The sequence below is a fragment of the Diadema antillarum genome, unplaced genomic scaffold (genome assembly GCF_040938485.1).
Source record: "Diadema antillarum isolate AM-2024a unplaced genomic scaffold, OU_Dant_1.0 scf00000013, whole genome shotgun sequence".
Lineage (NCBI taxonomy): Eukaryota > Metazoa > Echinodermata > Echinoidea > Diadematoida > Diadematidae > Diadema > Diadema antillarum.
Genome location: NW_027270902.1, coordinates 438,545 through 461,106, shown reverse-complemented (window position 1 = coordinate 461,106; position 22,562 = coordinate 438,545).

Here is a 22,562-nt window from a genome sequence, read left to right as displayed (position 1 = left end):
CCTAATTTCCGTGTTTCTGTTAGGTGAAACAGGGAGGTGTCTCACCTCCCTGGGTGAAAGAATAAAACAACAGTACTATGTTGATTGAAACTCGACACCCATTCATGCCAGCCAGGCCAGGCTGCCATGTAACTTCAAAGCACATTCCGACAGCTGGCTGGCAAAACCACATGGCAAAATTTGCGCGCGCGTGTAGATTACTGGATTGGGTGGAGCTAGGGCCTGGGAACAGGCAAGGGTGATTTGATAGTCTGTGAGTTATCAAAAGCAGACCTTTTGAACAATTGAAACGTCATGATACTATCTTGTCTTCCTTTTGGACTGAAAGAAAAACATCAAAAAGACGAATTGAGTATCATAAATTTTTACATAGTCATGCAAAAAGAGTACTACACTCATGTCATGACAAGAAATGAATCAATATTCCAAGACAAAAACAAAGCAGCCTCGGGTACCTGACGGTGACATCGAGACGCCATGCATTTACCATGCACGTTTGGGAGCAACATGTTGGAGTTGGCAGGGGGAGGGGTGATCCTGGAGTTTGTGAAAACTTCCCCGACACCCAGGGAGGTTAGATTCTCTTCCCGCTGTCTAACTGGGTAGTGAATTTGTCTCGGCATACGAGAACTTTCATATATTTCTGTGATTTAGTTTTTAATCGAGTGATTAATCAATCCCTTTCTACAGTTCAGTAAACATTTAAAATACTCGATCAAGCACACTATTATAATTTATAGTGTAATCGACTGTTCGATATTTCTACTATGGGTCAAAAAAAAGGCTATAGAACCATGTGTTGCTTATAGAATGATGATCTTTGCGATGATTCCTTGAACTCAACTCACGAGCTACTAGTAGTTCTTCGATCGATATTTCCAGGCTATGATATTTACACGCTGTTTATTCCAGTGCGCGCATTCTTTCTTCTGGCACCTAGCTGGGGTCTGGCACCTGGTTTTGTGGAAATTTCCACAAGGGGAGAGGTGTCAAGTTTCTCGTAAGACCAGAGACTGCATACACAATCTCTTAGCTTGTATTTACTGTCGTGTTTTTCCCCTTTGCTGTTAATAAACATTTAACGAAGGTTGCTATCTAGCAAGTGGTTCTTGTTGTGAGGTGTATGTATTTTTTTTTTCTCATCATTCATGGGCCGGAGGGGAAAGAAGTATGCTCAGCAAGCTGTGGTCTTTTACACCAGCATCAGTAATTATCGTCACCATCACTCAGATCATTCGGCCCTTGTCCTATAACATTCAGAAACATGACCAACATATGTACATGATCACTCGAGATAAACTGCACCCACGCAAACAACAACATCCCGACAACACAAACTCTACAAAAGATCACACACAGCTGGGATCAAACTTCCTTCGAAATACTGCAGCAAAGCGGAAAAATCGCCGTTACGACAATGCATGTACAGTGCCAGACACTTAAAATAATCACTTTTAAATACTTCGAAATATAAAGGGAACGAATAGAGTGACATTAAACGAAAGAAATCGTACCAAACTAGTAATAATATTAGAAACCACGGAACAGAATAAGCCCTAGCGGAAGTTTGCAGCACCGAACGCCAAGCGAAATACAATATGGAAACTCGATATGACGAGCTCCTTGGGACCGAGACAGTTTGTTCTTTGTAATCCTAATGTTTATATCAGTAGTCAATAAACAATACAAAACGAAGGAAATGAATTCAATGGGACCGGAGAAATCAGTTTGTTATTCAGGTATTCTGATATATTATCAGATCTCCGAAAGCGAATGAAGGTCTAGTCACTGTATACTACAACTATATATCGAGTTTCCACGGTACACGGGAAACAAAGTTCGAACACTTTTCACCTGCACATCGTCAAACAAAGTATGCAACACATGAACAGAAACTCACCTCTTAATTGCAGAAAAATGATGCAATAACATCGTAAAGATCACACAGACAACACTCTAAAAATTCAGTTCGTACTTGGGAGGTTGGGGAATAAGCGGATGAAGAAGCAAAGAAGAGAGAGAGAAAAGAAACAGACATTGGACAAAATGCATGTAGCAGCATGTGCATGTGGCTGGCCAGACACACAATACAACTACCGGTATATTCGGTATGCATGCAGATGCCACGGCGATCGATGTAAACACCAGGGTCCATGGGCGTCCGCTAGTTTGCAGGCACAAACCCTTGTAGGTCGTGGAAAAAGTCTGTGTGCGCCAAGACTACAACATGCACCACCGGCACTGCAGCCTCTCCAGGGAGAAGCTACAACACGGCCTATATATATGAGACCGTGCCAGGGTGGTGCATGTAGTAGTCTTGGTGCAGACTCCTTTACAGGATGCACAAACGGACTAGCTCCGTTCGCGCGCTGCACACGGAGTACGCAGCGATTTGCGTTCAGCGCTAGTACCGCTTGTCACAGCCAGTATGCTGGGAACGACACTGGAGCAATATTTTGGCTGGCCACACGGACTAGTAACTTCCGAATTTGATGATTTTTAGCTAGTCCGACGTGATTTTGGGTGGCCAATGGCCAGCGGACCATCGCCAATTTCAAACCCTGCATACGTTTTTAAGTAAATGCTTGTTCTCTAAGCAATTGCTTGCGGGCAGCAAGCAATTGCTTGTGTTTGCTAGCAAAAGCTTCTGCTCGCAAGCAATTGCTTGTTTTCATGCATCAATGGATTCAAGTAAAAGGCTAGCACAAGCAATTGCTAGCGTTTATGCATCCGGCCCATTAGCTGGCATCAAAACAGCAGTAACACTACTCTCAGAGAAAACATCTGTCTACTGTCAGAACAGTGATATAATGGGGTTGTTAAACATCAAACACAAAAATTTGCTCTTACCTCTAGCAAACAGTGATTTCTTTGCTGCAGTAACACATCCAGCCTCGTCTGAAACCCTCCTCCTTTTGCGTTTCTGTCTTTTCTTCACACTTGGGCGGTTCGGCGGCAAGTGTTCCTTGGATCTCGATCCATATGATGCTGACAAGTTTGGATCCTTTGGTGTCTGTGACACGGGAGGCGGGACTGTAGCACCATCTGCTGGACGGCCGTATAAGAAGTCCTCAAAGGTGGGAGCAGTAATCCTGCTTGCCTGAAGAGGAGTTATTTGTGAGGGCTCCTCCAAAGTTTCTGCAACAATCTCCTTTGCAGTGGTACCTGCAGGATACAAAGTGTGGCAATGCTCAAGTGACAAGTACAAATTTCAAAAATCATACAACTGTACATTCATATTTAAGGTATTGTAAAGAAAGATTACTACATCATTGAAAATGTATTCAAGTCCCTTCACTCTCAATGCAGGGGAGATGGAGGCATTAACTTTTAAAAGAGGCAAGTGCCGAATTGTGTCTCGCCCATTCGCGTACAAGAAATTAATATTTTTCCAACTCTCAGAAGTTCATTGACCTGCCTATGACCTTTGACCTTGTGATGACCTTTAATTCCCCAAGGGACATCTACCTTCCAAGTTTGGTCACAAACCGACTTAGGGATCAAAAGATATGAGTCACAATCGAAACGCGCCATAAAAACTTAAAGGACAAGTTCACCTTCATAAACATAAGGATTGAGAAAATGCAACAATCAGTGAAAGTTTGAGGAAAATTGGACAATCGATGCAAAAGTTATGAATCTTTTACATTTTTGTCTTGGAACCGCTGGATGAGGAGACTACTACAGCTTGTGAGTCATATGCGTACAACAGTATAAAGAAAATGTAAAAGAAAATTCAACATATTTTCACTTTTTTCGCATAATAAAAGAGCACTTGACTTGCCTCTTTCTAAAGGCAGGGGGAATAATATTACCCATAACATTTGTCGGTAACGAGTCAGGGGAATGTATACTTTTTTCAACAGATGGAATTTTGTGAAATTCTCTTTATATTTTCCTTATATTGTTGTACGCATGTGACATCTAAGTTATTCATACACTGCAGTATAGTCTTCTCATCCAGCGGGTACTGCACAAAAACTTCAAAAATTCATAACTTTTGAACGGATTGTCTGATTTTCCTCAAACTTTCAATGATGTGTTCTACTAATATTGCTACATTCTCTCAATCCTTATGTTTATGAAGGTGAACTTGTCCTTTAACATTGGGCCCTAAAAGTTTGTTGGCCCCTTTCTGTGACCTTTAACCTTGTGATGACCTTCACCTCCCCAAGGGACATCTACCATCCAAGTATGGTCACAAACGGACAAAGGAATCAAAAGTTCTGAGCCATAATCAAAATGCGCCAAAAAAATTTAACATTGGACCCTAAAAGTTTGTTGACCTCTTTCTGTGACCTTTGACCTGTGATGACCTTCACCTCCCCAAGAGACATCTACCATCCAAGTTTGGTCACAAACAGACAATGGGATCAAGAGTTATGAGCCATAATCAAAACGCGCCATAAAAATTTAACATTGGGCCCTAAAAGTTCATTGACCCTGTATGTGACCTTTGAGCTTGTGGTAACCTTCAACTTTCCAAGGGACATCTACCATCCAAGTTTGGTCACAACAGACAGATACATCAAAAGTTACGAGTCATAAACGAAATGCGCCCTAAAAACTTAACATTGGGCCCTTAAGTTCATTGACCTCTGCCTGTGACCTTTGACCTTTGTTTGGTAAAATGTGTAACTTTGTATAACCACTCTTCCCTCCAAGTTTGATTGAAATTTAAATCCTCGGTAGAGAGTTATTCAAGTTTTTGTAGCGTTACGGACAGACGACAGACGGACGGACGGACGGACGACGGACGGACAGACGCCGCAGGCGATCCCTTAGTCTCCCCACACCTCCGGTGGGCTCGACGAAAAATTCATCATAACGTCTCATTACAACATAATTCTCCCCTCCCAAAAAAACAAAAAACAAAAACCAAATACCAATACCCCCATTAAGTCTGGCCTTTCACCTACTGAATTTCAACAAATATCTGTGTAGTAGGCAAATTGCAGGTAAGTCACTTTAGATGACTTAAGAACTGAGCTCTGTCTAGTTACTACCTTTCACCACATGATACAATGACAAGAAATATGGTTAACGTGTTAAAGGTACTAGCCCACATTTGTAAACCAGCAGCAATTGGTCTCATAGTTAGCATGGAGTTTGGGTATGATTGCAGTAACACCTGTGCAAAATTTCGTTCCAATTAGTCCATTACTTTCATAAAAATGAATGAAAATGCACCGTATGCATGCGTATAACGCTCGCTAGCTCCGGTCCACGTACGTACTAAGATGCATGCGATACATGTATATGTTAATGTACGTAGCTAGCCCGCGCTCGTAATTCGATTTTGGGTCGGGTTGACCCGGTTTGAAAATTGATTTTAAAACAATGATTTTCTCTCTTTTTATCGAATGGTATAGACAAAGAGCAACAGGTGAGGTATGTTACTGTTATAACTTGTATTTGGAGTCATATTGAACCTGTTTTATGCAGTTTTGATTTTCGTGGGTTTGCAAATGTGGGCTAATACCTTCAAGAGGGGCTACATGTTCTAGATACATTGCTGTGCGTGCAAATTTCAAGGAAACAGGAATTCCCCTCTACGACAAGATTTCTCAACTCATCTATCTTAGGTTTTTGCATCTGTTGCACACTGAATCATTTCTTTGTGACAGCTTTAGCCACAGACTACTTACATGTAGCACCTCTGACAAGCGACTGAACTTCCCTCCAGTCCTTATCGAAAGGGGCTGGCATATGCGCCTGGATGTTGCACAAGATCTCCTCTGGAATGGGTGGTCGCTTTCTATTCTTGTTAACAATCAAACGTCCCTTGGGGGCCCTAGTTGGTGGCTCTGCTGGTGCTTGTTGACGCTTGTGTCTATCTGCTGACATGGATGCATACTGCATCTTGCGATTGATGCTTACAGGGCACTGGGGAAGATAATCATTTCTGGATGCTTTCTCTTGATGTAGTTCATCCACAGGGTTCTTCTGTTGAAAATGAATTACACCAGAGAAGTGTTATTAGGAGTGTCAACTTTTCATAATCCATGCAAACACATGATTGGGTTCCAAAGCACTGCAATGGGATGTCTGATATTCCTCAATGCTTCAAAGCTACAGTCAACATTGGTGTATCAGAGGCCGCGTTCATGCGAATTTCGTAGCCAGAATCACAAACATGAATCATGATTCTAAACGGCGTTTCAAATCACGGTCTCAGCGGAAGAGCGTTCATGCGGGCTTTCACAACGCTGATTCTGGCTCTGCTCATCCTTTGCCATTGCGCAGCGCACTGCACAGTTTGACCTTGTCTCTGCAACTCGAGCCAGACCTTATACCAACTGATCAGTCAGTTCGTTATAGGCCTTTGCGTTTTTATTTCGGTGAATACTTTCCAATAAGCTGTGGCATTCAGGCTCTGCCCACAGATCGAGGAATAATCTTAATTCTTCGTCTCTCCAATTGTTTCCCTTGGTAGACACAGCGCTGCAGCCATTACTATTATCAACTCAATCGGAGAGTAATTACATTTACAAGTGTATTATTATATTAAACAGCTAGATACTAGCATAGAATTGGTGTTTGGCGTTGATGTAAACAAACAAGTGCAAGTATGGTACCGAAACACACGATTCATAAGATGTACACAAGCGCGAGAACAGAACAAGAAGCTGTGGGATACCCTATGAGACACACATGCGCACAGCGCACAATGACGTCAGGGAATCATGATTGAAATCACGGTTGCGTTCATGCGGTTTCTACGATCTTGATTCTGGTAGAATCATGATTCAAAACGCCCTTTTTTCCGCGTTTCAGATCGGGCGTTTTGAAACGCGTTTAAATGGAAAAATCGCATGAACGCAACGCAACTAAACACGTTTAGCGACTAAATGTGTTTAGAAACGCAATTCTAGTTTCGCATGAACGCAGCCTTAAAGACAGAATTGGGAGAGACGTTGCCTATTTCATAAGATAACAAACTATATCCTTATATAAAATTTCAAATGAATTACAAGAATCTGGTTATAATGTAAGTTTAGAAAAGAAATCAGAGTTACATACATGTATTTCTTTTCTTCTTGTAATGGGCAAAATGATTTTACATAAATGTGTCTTCCACTTACTCACCACATACAATGTAGATCACCTTGTTCTTTGAATTGCTATCATTTAAATGAAGAATGGTGTAAAAAAAAAAAAAAAAAAAAAAAAGATTACTGATGCATCTTCATTACCTTCATCACTGTAAGCTTTGAAACAAGTTCATCAAGGCATCTCTTCCGCTTCAGCTTTGCCCTTGGCTCTAGCTGGCATAACTTGGGTGAGATAGCAAACTGGTAGGAGTCACTGTCAGCTGGAAAAAAAAAAAGAACATTAATAAGACGGATATGAGTACGGTTCACATGTAATTAAATCAAATCTTTCAAATCACTTCAATTTACTGTGTTAATTAAACAACACTGTCTCCACACATTAGAAAAAAAATCATAAATTTTTCCGGAATCCCCTCTAGCAAATTTCTCATTTCAGCTTCCCATTTTTAAAATACAACTGACCTGAAGGAAAGACTGATATGAAAGACCTGATACCTTCCTCGATCTGGGAAATCAGCTGCAATCATAATTTCTCACAGCAGGGACATTTCTGTAGGTGTTTATTTGTGGAAAATATGGCATGAGCCCAATCATAACCCCTTAAACTCACCCCGAATCAGCAGACTCAGAATCCACACTGAACTACACTGCCCGCTTTGTTTGGCACAATGTATTAAACCCTGAACACAAAAGCAACACTTGACTGCAAAATCAACATCAAATACGAGTTCTCTGAGCAACTGTACTAAGATGAGACAAACTGCATGTTCTAAATTTTCAAAACATAACAGAAAATCTGCACTTTGAAAGCCAAAATAGATGAACTTCAACCACTACAAACAACTTGAATGGCATTCATACTTACATGTCGATACAGTAGTTTGTGGAGTATCTTGGGAGGCATCCTTGGCATCATCTTGGTTGAATTCTGCAGAAGAGGTCCCGGGGGTGCATTCAGGAGCATTTATGATGGGACATGTCCTTTCCTTTAGTGAGCACTTGGTAGAAGCACAACTGTCTTCTTCACAGGCCTTTCCAGATGGAACACTGGATGAGCAGTCAACACTCACTGAAGTAGAGTGGTTTGTGGAGCAGACTTCTGGTGGATCACTGTTAGTAGCAGAATTCGGCAAGACAATTGGAGAAGCACTTGAACCTACTGTGGAATCTTCCATAGGACTTGGTATCACATGAGGAATATCCCCAGGATCCACTGCATCATGAACAGTCAAGTTTGTTCCATAAATCCCATTGCATGGTTGCTGGTCTTTGGAAATTTCAGTAGCAGTAGCCTGTGGAATCCGCTGGTTCACATTATTCCCATCATCCTGATCCTCTACAACACTGGACTGGCTACAACCTGGGATTTGATCAAGACGTACCTCATCCTTCACATCGCTGCTCTCTTCATGAGGACCACCATCTGTAGAAGGCATGCATGCTTCAGATTTGTCAGACTTAGCTGTGTCCAGCCCTTCAGGGATGTGCTTTTCATGCACTGCATTATCCTCTTCTGATAGCATGGCTTCAGTGACACATGCAGCATCATCAAAGTCAATCACAAGTGGGGGTCCATCATCAAAGTCAATTACAAGTGGGGGTCCATCATCTAAGTCATCACTTGCCTCTGTAGAAGTGCAGAAGGAAACATCACTTCCATCTAGGACTGTTTTTACAGAATTTGAGTAACTGTTCAAGGATAATTTAGTAGAAACATCTATTTTCTTTTCAACTTCATCCAAGGGCTGCTTTGGTTCTTCCCTCTGCTCTTCTGCTGTGAAGTGTTCACCTGAATGCTCAGTACTGCCGATGCCTGTGTCTGACTCGATCGCTGCCATCTTTCTACACTCTTGAAGTGGGCCCCTCGTACACGGGATGGGTTCTTGGGGAACTTTGATCTCTACGACTGTAAGAACATTCTCCTCATTTGGTGTTGCATCCTCATTGCTTGGAATTTCGAAGTCACAGTTTGAATCAGCTACATGAGGTGGTACATGATTTGTTTCCATTTCAGCTGACTTTGTGCAAAGAAGCATGGGAATTGTTCTTTGATTGGTGACAGCATCTGTGATTTTATGGACATCTGTGTCAATTTCTTTTCCGTGAATAGAAGAACTTGGTTGTACACACTCCTCCCTTGGCAACAGGATGTCACTCTCACAATCTTTTGTCATGCCTTCAGTACCATCTGTAGATAAGGGTGTACTTTCATCAACATCTTCCATTGATACCAAGATTTCATCCCCTTTGGTTTCTTGGTCATCACTGCCACTTTCACAGGAAGCTCCTAATTCCTCACTTATGTTACATTCAGTCACAGGTACGTGCATATTGACACTCTCACTATTCTGAGTCACATGGCCACTAGATTTCTCATCAGAAGTACGTGACACATGAACTTTTCCAACAGTGTCAGTGTTGAGTTCTTTTCCATGAATAGAAGAACTTGGTTGTAAACACTCCTCCCCTGGCAAAAGGATGTCACTCTCACTATATTTTGTGATGCCTTCAGTACCTCCTGTAGATAAGGGAGTGCTTTCATCAACATCTTCCACTGATACCAAGATTTCATTCCCTTTGGTTTCTAGGTCATCGCTGCCACTTTCACAGGAAGCTCCTAATTCCTCACTTAAGTTACATTTGGTTGCAGGACCATGCATATCGGCACTCTCATCATTATTTTGAATCACAAGGCCACTAGACTTCTCATCAGAAGAATGTGACACATGCATTTCTCCAACCACACTGGAGTCGGCCACAGACCTCTCGGTATCAACAGAGATGCTATGAAGAGTGAGATTACTCCTCACACTTTTCTCACTTAAATGAGGAATCTTGCACAAGTATTTTTCATCATGCTTTGGAGAGGCATCATCATCTTCTGAGTGCAGACTTTCAGGGGGCGTGGTGGTATCAGGAGAGGGCATGGTATCACTGCCCATCTTCTTGTCACAAGTGTCCCAACTCATGTCATTGCTTTTGGCATCCATGCGGTCATCAAAGATACAAGATGAATGGTCGCTGTCTAGGTCACTGGGTACGCACGCCTCATCTCTCTCATTTACTGTGGACCAAGAATCATTCTCTTTGTCGAGTTGTTTTTCAGAATCGTCCCATACTTCGTCTACCACAACAAAGTCAATTTCCTGGGCAGACTCACTGTCACTACAATCATATCCATCATCAACTGGCCCTTTATCTTGAGAGTTACATGTGATATTATTGGTCAGGGAATCTTTTGTTGAAGAACATTCTTCAGTCAAGTCTGAGCTCTCATTGGTCTTAACAGCATCTAGGGAAGAACTGACTTCATGAATGTTCACATCCTTTGGACCTTTTGATTCATCTGTTTTCAAGCTGGTCTCCAGAGATCTGATTTTTTGTGGCAAAGATGCAAGTGAATCCCAAACTGACCGATGTGATGCAGATGACTCCTTGCTTTTCACTACTGCTGCTACTTTGGTCTCCTTGCACATTTCCTCTGAGCATTTACTGGCAACAGTAACTTTTCTTGACTCAAGCGCCGATACTTCAACACGTATGAGATTGACAGAGAGCTCCTTTTTGAACAGAAACTTGTCATCACAGTATTTCAATCTTTCTGTTGACAAGACGGGTTTGAAAGTATGCACATTTTCACCCATCTTCATCCTTGGCTGCTCCACCATTTCCTCTTCCATATTTGGGCTGTATCCACTATGCGATTTCTTGCTTTCTTCAACTAGACGTGATGGTTTCACCTCTATACCTGTTCTGGCATTTTGCACCTGAACACCTCCTCTCAATTTCCTCCCAGAAAGATTATTGCGCAGTTTTGGCTCCTCTTTTGTTGTGAAACTGATAGCATATCCCATTGGTTTCTTGGTTTTAAGACCATCTGACTGAAGCCGTTTCATACATTCTTTGTCCTTAGCTGGATCAGCGACTCTAACCCCAATCTTCGATTTATGAATGTCCTCTCCAGCAGCAGTTCTTGATCTGGTTGTCTTGCTAACCATTTTCTCCATGGCTGGTTCATGCACATTCTCTACTGCAGTCTTTGCAGTGCATGCTCTTTCTTTCTGCGTCTCGTTTCTAGTCTTGATCAGCTTGCCTGTCCGCATAGTGAGTTTGATTTTTTTCAAGTTCCCCACATTGACTGACCTTGCAGATGAAATATCTGTCTTATTTCGTTGTCTTTGATTTGTCACAACAGGGATATCTGTGCCAACAGATACATCACTCCCTTTTCTTTCACTTGACCGTGCAAGTGCCTCCAAACTTGCATCTTTCTCTTTTCCTGTGGATGAAGACTTGGAACAATTGTGGTCTGCTTCAATTGTCTTTGGCTTATGTAAAACCCGGGAAAATACATTTCTTGTAACAATTTTTTGGCTGTTTTCAACACTCCCTCCTGCTTGTGCTTCAAATAATTTGAAAGATGCACATGTTTCACTCACATCAGTTTGTTTGAGACTCGTGAGACTTCTCAAATTTTTTTCCGCTGCTCTTTGAGTATGCATCGATGAGGCAGTGTTGTTTCCAGGACTCTTTAGATTAGTCGCCTTTGACCTTGTGTGATGTTTGTCAGTAGATTCAGTAGGCAGTCTTTTCTTTGGGCTGTGTACATTTTGAGTTTGTAATCTACCCTTGTCAGTGTCACTTTTAGGCTCTTTTCCACCACCTTCTGGGATATCTTTCCGAGACATTGCTTCATCACTAGGTTTTACCGACCTTGACCTTGGCACAAGATTTCCATTGCAGTCCTTACTGCTTTTCTCCTGAGTTCTTGTTCCTTCTTGTTCCTTCGTGGAGTCTTCTGACAGATCAAACTTGACCTTTGGATTTGACTTCATCGCAGGTAAACGTGGAGAAGAACGCAACTTGCTTGTCTTCTTGAGACACGATCGAAATGTTGCGTCTTTACATTTACTGGAGGCTATCTCTACATTGGTCGCCCTCTGAGACTTTCCTCCGCAGTGTTTTTGTGGCAAGGACACGTTTGCTGCCTTCTCATCATTTGCATGGCCCAGCTTACCCTGTCGATCACTTTTGCACCTATCCCTACTACTTTGCACTGCCAATGCCCATGGAGTGGCATTTGTCGAACGTGAGACATCCACCTGCGCAAGTGTTGGCACCCTCCGTGTTCTTTGGCTGTCAATCTTACTCTTCTCGCGTATTCTTTGACGATGGAACCACACCCACACATTGGCAGATTTAAGCCCCATCTTTGTTGAAATGTCATCAACTTGCTTTCTGCTAGGGTTGCAATTCAACTCGTAGCGTACCTGTGGATCACATTACAGGAGAAAAGGGGGACATTAATTTATTTCTTTTTAAATTGCTGTCATGGCCCTGCGGTACATGTACATGGAAAGTGATTATCACGATCACATGGCAACACTCGTGTTACAAAGAACAAAAAAAAAAAAAAATCTCGCCCCAGAGCTTAAAGGCATAATTTACCAATTGCAGATGGGAAACAAAACCCAGCCCTAGTACTTCAAACTGTAGTTCTAAAATGTTAGAGACAGAAACAAGCAATGTAAAAACTGAATCAGTATAATTAATGTTAAGTATACGCTGTATTGGTAAATATTCCAAATGTGAACAATAGTTATTATAAAATGTTTCCTGACTTAAAGGGTGTGTACAGTTCTAGCCGAGGTGAGGATTTAGCTTTTAACGTTTTGCGAGATATTCAGAAACCACTCTATGAGATGTCAAAGAGCTTGCAATTCTAAGGGGAATCAAAGGTTATTTGATGAAAATTGGTTTTGAAATGGCCGAGATACCCAAAAACAAGGTAAAACAAAGAGATCCTAATAAAAGGCGTGGCCTGTAGTCTTATATCAATATCACCTCTTTATATCTCAGCCGTTTGAAAGCCAATTTTCATCAAATAAACGTTGAATTCTTCAAAAAATTCTTCTTAAAATTACATGCTCTTTCATATTTCAAAAGAGATTTCTCATTATCTCACTTAGGAATGTAAAAAACATGAATCCCCACCTCAACCAGTACTGTACAGCCCCTTCAGCAGTCTACAGTTATGGCTTAATGAGAAAAATAGTGATATCTCCTTGTATTTTAGGCTTTATTGCAAAAAAAAATCATATGGTAGGAAGTTTTGTGATACAACTGACCTACAACTATGCATTTTTGAAATCACTGCTCCCAAAGGTAAACAGGACCTTTAAAGTCTCTGTTCAAGTCCTTTGTACTGCAATCACTGATACACAGCCCACATAAAATTGCAATGTATACATACTGTACACGCCAATTTTTTGCAAAGTTTTTATTTTCGTGAATTTTTAGAGTCGGGTGCTATTCACAAATTTATAAAAACAAATGATTAATACCAACACTGATCCTGATATGAATGTGACATGCATACTTAGTACATTGTACATGCGCGTACTTAGTATATGATTCTTCATTCAGTACTGTGTTCTCCAAGATCACAAATTTAACCACGCATGAAATTGTCTGGAAGTCCCACTAAATACATGCCATATATTGTATGTGATTTCCATTGCCCCATCAAACATTGTTACACTATGCAGTACAGGATAAAGGAAAAGTGATCTATGAACTCTGAACGTTAACTGGTGCAAGACGGTTTCTGTTGTCGTTCAGAGTATTAAATGCTTATAAACACTTATTAGGTTTATCATAAACCTAATATGTGTTTATATCAAGCATTCAATACTCCCGTTTATGATCAATTGTCACTGGTCGAGAGTTTCACTGGAAATGCTGCTCTTTAAAAAGGGGGCCTTGACATCTATCCGCGCAATTTTCTTCCTTCATTTATTTTGGATCTTACTGTAGAAGTAAGTTTAAAAATGTACATAAAGCATCAGGTCCAGTATCTAGACACTAGTTAGACAACTTTTGATTGCCAATGACATACAAATTCTATTCATAGATTTTCAGTGTTACACTGGAGATCTAGATAGACTGTGGGTCAGACGTTGTCATCTTCCTTGCGACCTCCACCACTGCACCATCTTCCATTTGTTTGCCTGACTGAAAGATCAGTCTGTACGCAATACAATACAATACAATACAATGTACAATCAGATCATTTGATTTATACAGGGCTCTCCCACAGTCAATGACTGGTTTTACTGCACTTTAATATCACAAAATTCAGTCATTTGTAGACAGTCTATTTAGATGCTTGGCTACACAGAATCCCCTCCTAAAATTAAAAAATGTTATTAAACTCCTCCGGATGGCCTGTCTACACCTTCCCGAGAGAGAGAGAGAGAAACAAAAATATAAGCTCACCTGCAGTTCTTCCAGTTGTTTACTGGTTAATGAACACATTGTTGGCATATTTTCACCTTTGACCCGTGGCACTCAATTACTTTGCTGAAACCTGGACAGTGATGGGGTACAAACAAGAAAGACAACGGTACACAAATATAAACATGATGAAACAGTATAAAATTTGGCAAGAGTTCCACATACAGTGTACATTTACATTGTAAGTAGGCTCCTAAGTGACATACAAACTGTATGATTGAATTTTGTAGCTGTTCTAGGATCAGGGTTTACCGGTATACATTGACAAGTGCATTAGGGACTGAGTAAATGTTGATCTTGGTGTCCTAGAAGTACGGTAATGCCGACTTCAGAGTTTGCTCATACAATGGACTATGTAGGTACAATGTAGTTTACTGGGGCGGGGGGTAGATGTGGAACTCTTTCTTGAAGTTTCGTATGAAGACATTTGGCCTGTAGAACTAGGCCTATAACACTGGGTGTATTTTTTTTTTTCTGAATCTGGTTGAACTGTCTAAACTGTGGCAATACCATGCACAATACTCTACTTTGGAAGCGTTCAGGGAGATGCATTTCAGTGGACAAAAATAATTCCCAAATCAAGGAGATTTTAATATAGTCATAGAGCCTTCTATGTTAACTGTATTCTCTTTGACTTTGCGATTCTTATTCAGACATGAACAGATTTAAACATTTTCAAATTTCAGGGGGATTACATAAACATTAGTCTAACGTTAAATTTAGACACGTTAGAAAGCCGGCCGCCACCACCACACTGAAGAGTTACTAACATTATGTCTTTCCTCCGATAGTACTGATAGAGTCTACTACAATAGTTACTATAAATTACAATAACATATTGTATCAGACACTCAAGTCAAGTTTCTACAGTGTATAAAATAAAGAATATTCAGTATTATGCTGGCTCTCTCATACGGCGCTGGTCAACTGTGAACGGGCGGGTACCATAACTTGTTAGACCGGTGGACGTATACCTACAGTGTCATTTATTGTAGAATCTATGTTAGTTGTAAGTGGTCGATCGGGTCCTTAGCTACGACGGCGCTACGCTAGCGAACTGGGTACACGGGCGGGTAAGTGGTTGTCGATAGGGTTCCCGCTTTCCAGTGACCTAGTGTACGGCACTGATCTTTCATGCAAAGTTTTAACAGAGCCAGAGCCCGAGGCTCTGAACATCTTCGTTCGCATGTGAATATGATATTTGATAATATGACTAGGCATGTTGTAGTTTGTACGTACCAGCATGTAATGATGAACGGACCCAAATGCCCTGTGGCAACGTAGTATGAGCACAAACAGAGCGAGGAGTATTAAAGTTTGGGGCAATCAACCAACTCGGTTCGGTCGCGCAGAGCGTCGTCGTGCACGAGATCCGGCGCATGTAATACGATCGATCCGACACATAAGACACAGTAACCAAGCGCCTGGCATGCCGGCATGCGCTGCTAACGCATCGCAAAGCTGCATTTTGTGATCGTAAAAGTGCATGCATCAGCAGTGCATATCAAACTACTGAGTAATCTGTTCAAGTTGAAGTTCGCGCGTTATCTACACACGTGTACTCATACGTAGATAACGACGAGCACTCACGTCAAGCTCGAACAACTTCTAGCGTGCGTGCGCTTTTACCTTGACCATCCGTACCAGCACAGTGTGGTGTTACTAGTACATGCGTTGCAGCACTCGCGGATTTGCGGCTCAATCAAACAGCTCGGGACTGTACAGTACATGTACTGGTTGAGGTGGGGATTCAGGTTTATAAATAACGTTCCTAAGTGAGATAAGAAGAAACCTCTTATGAAATTTGAAAGAGCATGTAATTTCAAGAAGGGTTCAACGTTTATTTGATGAAAATTGGTTTTCAAATGGCTGAGATATCTAAAAAAGTGATAATAATAAAAGACAACAGGCCACGCCTTTTCTCTTTGTTTCACCTTGTTTTTGGATATCTCAGCCATTTCAAAACCGATTTTCATCAAATAAACTTTTGATACACCTTAGAATTGCAAGCTCATTGACATCTCAGAGCAGTTTCTGAATATTTCGCAAAAACGTTAAAAGCTAAATCCTCACCTCAACCAGAACTGTACACACCCTTTAATTTTGGGCACAATCTTATAGTACTAACAGTTAGAGGGCAAAACCAAAGCGGACTTGTACATTGTACTGTAATCTCTGTGCAAAACAACCGAAGACGAGCCATATGCATCACGTTATCATATTCACAGAATAACGTGCAAAATGTATCGTCTGCTAAGCATGTATAGACTATGTGTGTACAGTGTATGAATGCAGTACATTATTCGTTTCTTTCTCAGTCAGTGCTGGAGTTCCGTATCATAGTGCGTGCCCGCCCGCGCCCTCTGCGTTTTGTTTTGTTTTTGTTTTGTTTTTTTGTTGTTTTTTTTTATGGGCTGCTGACCACATAAATGATGTCACAATGTATAGCACAAGCTTTAGAGGATGTCTGATTATATCCGTCAGAAGACAAAATAAATTTGAAACGGCACTACTTACATCAAATTTTCTTTAAGCCAGCAAACTGTCTAAGAAGTCATTGCAAAGTCCACGGTCTTACGCGTGTACTTGGCTTCGACGATGTGTTTTTCAAGGGATATACTTGTTGAATGTTCGAAAGCCATCGTGTTAAAAGCCCTGTTCACCATCCAGTGTGGCAGGGGGTTGAGTGCAAGAATGGATAGGTACCGTATTTTACGCAACGAACACCTTTATGGCAGCGCAGCGTCAGAACAATCTTTCTGTCGGCTCGATAGACCGTGACGACTTATAAGGAAAGGAGTACCGTATTTAAACATCCCGCGAAGCTGAGTGAGTCAAGCGTTGTGAATGGACGAACACAAACATGCCCACAAACACAGCACACTCTGAAACAAAGAGTTAGACGAACCTCCTTGAACCCTGTCAGGCCCATTGTTTAACAGGTGCAAATGGGTGCATGCAAAATTTGGAGGCCTATTGAAAATTTCACGACAGAGAATTCCGAGATCACAACCTGCTTAATTGTTGTGTTCATTGATCATCAGAGTCTGATGCCGAACAGTCATTTCAGAGTGACAATCGCCTCCGAACCCGTTTTTATGGGTGCGTTTATCAACTCCTTTTCTCGGCAGAAACAGGTTATCCAAACAGCTTTCAAGGAATTTTTACGAGTTGATAAACGCAAAGCTGTTTTGAAAGCCCTTTAGCAAGGAGCTCCTTGCCTATAGGAAAGTCTTTACGAAAGGGTGCGTTTATCAACTCTCCTTTCTCGACAGAAATAGGTTGTCCAAACAGCTTTCAAGGAATTTTTAAGAGTTGATAAACGCAAAGCTGTTTTGAAAGCCCCTTAGGAAAGCCTTTTCGAAAGCCCCAAATTTGTGGCTATCCAAACAAGTTTCCTAAACAGGTTATCAGAAACCTGTTTGTGAAAGCCTTTTGGAAGTTGATAAACGCAAAGCTACGAAACGGCTTTGTGTATAGTATTGTACTTCAGTTACGAACAATGCACGCCTTATGACTTCTTCTCCTCGGATCGAATTGCGCAATGCAGTTGTGCAGTGACATGCCAGTCAAAAAATCGTGTTCGCGAAGAGAGTTTGATAAACGAAACCAAGGAGGTTATCCTCCTTGACGAAACTATTTTGAAAGCCGTTTCTAAAGGGCTTTGGAAAGGGCTATCGAAAGTGGGGAAAGTTGATAAACGCAGCCAAAGTCTAATGCCGCCACTCAGAAACATTTTGTATGTGCTAAACTGGAGCTGCCGCACAGATAGGAAGACAACTGATTCAAGTGGCATTGCATCATGACTCGTCACTCTCAAAGGAAGATATATTTTATGATGGTAATTGCTTTTCGCCGTCCCTTCTTAGAACACAAGCGGCACATTAATAGTACAGGCAGTCAGGGCTTTGGAAAGGGCTCTCGAAAGGGCTATGGAAAGGGCTTTCGAGAGGGCTATCGAAAGGGCTATCGAAAGCCGTTTAAACAGGGGAAAGTTGATAAACGCAGCCTATGTCATAATAGGTCACGAACATCCCGAAGGCCTCAGCAGGCCGTTTATACGCACATGATTTGACCAAGGAGTTGTCTCAAAATGCCGAACACCATTCGGCGTTCATGGTCTTGATCATGACGTGGTGTGCCAAACCGCCCACTCTCCTCTGAGCTTTGCTTGCAGTCAGTAGGCCTACTGGCGCACCTGTCTTTAAAATTTGCTATGTCGGGCAACGGAGTTAATCCAATTAAGATGGTAGGGTGCTTCATTATGCACAATTTGATTATATTATTTGCCTGCGGTACACCGTATAGCAGGCAAAAGTTGTCTGGAATCATTAATGAGAATTCTATTGCATACACTATGCGAATACGAGGCGATGTGGGAATTTGCATGTAATTATGCAGGAATTATGCGTCTCGAGTACAGTGGGTTTGGTAGCGGTATTCGAGGGCGTGAGGCTCGTCAGTTATTCTAGCTTGCGCCTTCAACTCGTTCAGACTTATACGTTTATGCAACATGAGTGTTGGTTCCCGGATAGAGTCGACCGTCATACAATCGTTTCAACGGTATCACTCCAGAACACGTATATCTAGATACAGAAGATTTTCGGAGTTAGAGTATTGTGAGGTCAAAGGTTTTCCAGAGAATTTTTTGTCTCGTTGAGTTTTTTACCTCTGGTTTTTAACCCTGGGCCGAAGCACATGAAAGCCCGTCTGTGTAAAAGCAAGAAAGTAACCTCAATAAAACTCACGGCTGGCTCTAGTCGTTGGGAAAGCTGTCCCCAAAGTGAATATACTTTGTATATACGGTGTAATGCTTCGTGTTGTTGGCACTGTAGGAGGAAATTAAGAGAGCAGACTGGACCTTTATCTATACATCAGGCATCCTCGGTCATCTGACGACTGATTTAGAGAAAGAGTTTGACGATGACTCATGCTTTCGGCCTATACCATAACGTTTGCCAAAGAGCTCTCCAGAAGCGAAAGTGGCATAGGGGCCTATAAGTTTACCTATCATGCCTGGCCCATAATTCCTGCAATGTACATCGACTGTGGTCTGCGGTTGACCATGGAGGCATTGGAGCTACTTTAGTAGACCCATGGAGCTCCATGGTAGGCCCTATGGTAGTCCCGTTTTCTTTTTCACCGGTGAACATTTGCCTACTCTTGCACATTCCTGTAGACCCACTGGGTGCAGTGTGCGGATGGCTCTCTTGAGCGTGCATTTAATATTTAATGTACCACCTTTGTTCTTCTTCTTCTTCCTTTGAAACAGCTATAGGGCATGATATGAAAAGGCATTTCCTGACAATAAGATCGTTATTGCGTCAATTCTACCTTCTCGTCCGAATGCAAAAAGAATAAAAAGACGTACTGGCGTGACAAATGCGCGTTATTGACATATCCCTCTTGGAAATGCAATGTAAAACAGACAGGATACATTGTATTATTGTTTATGTTCGGACAGAATCGCATTGGCTTTGCAGCTCCTTACATAATCACCCCTTTAGCACATCCATCATAAAAAAAAGAAATAGGCCCGACTCATGTGAAGGTCAAATAGCTGCTTCTCTCTGCCAGTCACGTGACGTAACTGGAGGAAGTCCTGCATTCCGCTCACCCAAAGCGCGGGAAACTGTGTTCTGCTGACGGCGCTCAGCCTTGGACTTTGATTTTCAATAAGAGCGTACAACCTTGTCCGTCGTAAAAAAAAAATGAAAATAAAAATAAAAAAAGCTGCCCATGTCTCATTATTCTAGCGCCCCCCCGTAAAAAAGAACATTTTGTTCACTCGCCATGGTTACGTCAGACCGCGATCGTGTAATCCTATTCATAAGGCTCTCTCCACGACGCAGCTGAGATTAATACCTTTACTTCTTACCATCTCATCAACAAAGTGGGAGGTCTTTAAGCTTAATTCCTGCTTTTACTGTGTTCACACAGCATGAAATGAATGTTTACAAAGGCAGTTTGAACAAGAGAGGACAATATAACTCCCCTCAAATGGTAAAATGCAACAAGACGTGAAAGGAGACCAACCCAAGCGTGCAGGGGGTGATGTTGAAATTCAGGGAGGTGGGGACATCTTCCCACTTCCCTGGTTATTCGGAAGGACAGTACATTATTATGAAAATGGAAAACAAAATACTATAGATACACTGTAAAAAAATACCAAAAGCTGCAAAACAAGACAAGAAAAACGCCAAGCGATGTCTCGCCTGTATATTGCAATTTGTGGATCTATAGTGTTTTTCAATGAAACCTAGACATATTGGCCTTTGACCTTGTTGACTTTACCAAAATTCAAACTTGATCGTCATCTTTGGGTGATGCACATGCCTGGTGCACCAGGCGCGAGTTTTGTAGTCATCGCTAAAGTAGTAAGCACAGAATGGTACGTATCAGGAATAGTTATTTGACATTTTTGGCCTTTGACCTCGTCGGAATTCGCCAATATTCCAACTTGATTGGCATATTTAGGTGATGTGTAATGCGAATGTAGTGGACATGGCACAGCTGTGGTGAGAGAACAGGAAAATACTATTTACATAGTATTTACAGTACATAGGCCTATACAATGCTTATCAGGTAAAGTCCATTAGTGTTGTCCTTTGGCCTTGTCGGAATTCACCAATATTCGAACTTGACCGGTACAAATGGTGTGAATGTGGTGGTCATCTTGTAGCATAAAGCTGTAGAAAGTATAGAGAGTTAATCACCACAATAGTTGGTATGAAATGCTTGTCAGGGAGTCTATTAAATGACCTTTGACCTTGTGGTATACTTCGCCCGTACCGCAACTTTGTCCCTGTCCCTGTCTTGCAACTTGTGAGGTTGGTAGTCCTGCTCAAATCTGTGAGCAGTTATTGAGAGTTCACCACAGTATTATGTGTGGTCAAGTTCACTGACCTTTAGACCTTTGAACTCGTCGAACTTAATTCGAACTATTCGAACTTGACCGGTATTTTTTAGTGTCATAAACAAAATTATGTGGTGTGAGTTTGGTGGTCATATAGCTCAAAGCTGTGGTAAGTTGAGAGTACACCACGACGACGAATAAGTGGCACCAAGTGGAAACAAAAATCATCCGGAGTTACGATTCATCTTTCGTTTTCGGATTAAATCATTAACGAACCTTCGGAACCAACTGAATAACGAGGTGATATCGCGTGCATATCAAGACCCCTAAAAAAGTTACACAAGTCCACCTTCATGTGCATGGATTGAGTAAAGTGAAAGTTTGAAGAAAAAAAATCGGACGATCCGCTTTAAAGTTACAAATTTATGAAGTATATGTGCAGTGACTGCTGAATGAGAAGACCGCTACAGTGTATGATGTCAAATGCGTTGAACAATAAGGAAAGTATTTCCACAGAGAATTTCACAAAATCATATTTTTTTTGAAAAAATGCATAAGAATAACATTCCTCGACTTGTCAATGACGTATATGAAGGTAATAATATAGGCCTACTGTTTCCCAGCTTCCTTCTCGAAGAGGCAAGTCCAGTGTTCTTTTATTATGCGAGAAGAGTGAAAATATGATTTTCTTTATACATTTTCTTTATATTGTTCTACACATGACATCACAAGAGTATATAGTCTTCTCATCCAACAGTGACTGAGCAGAAAATTTAAAATTCATAACATTTGAACGGATTGTCCGATTTTTCTCCAACTCTCAGTTGTGTGTTCTCCCCGATATTGCTGCTTTCACTCAATCCACACGAACGAATATCCACGGGGGCAGGAGGCACAAGTAAAGCTAACGAATATCTTATCTCGATGAGCTTTCGTACGTCAGACAAATAATTATTACTATTATCATTATTATTATTATTATTATTGTAACAATAATAACAATGATAATGATACAACGGATATGTGACAAATGTTTCTGATTTGTTGTAATCTATAATGGGTACTATCAATATATAATTTCTATTTTCCCTCGTTTGCGCCAACAACAACAAAAGAATACTTGTAATAATGACAGTTCATGATCATTTATTTAGTGCTTTCTATTCCAGAAAACAAATATATTCGGAAGTCACGTTTTCGTGCACCCCGTGTAAGGCCTAAACTTAAAGATATAGGCATGGTGGATAACACTATAGTAGGCCTATAGCACTATACAAAAAGAACAAAAACAATCTACTGGCACATGTGCCTATATAGACACACGTAAACAGTGTCCACTTCACGGTGACCACGAT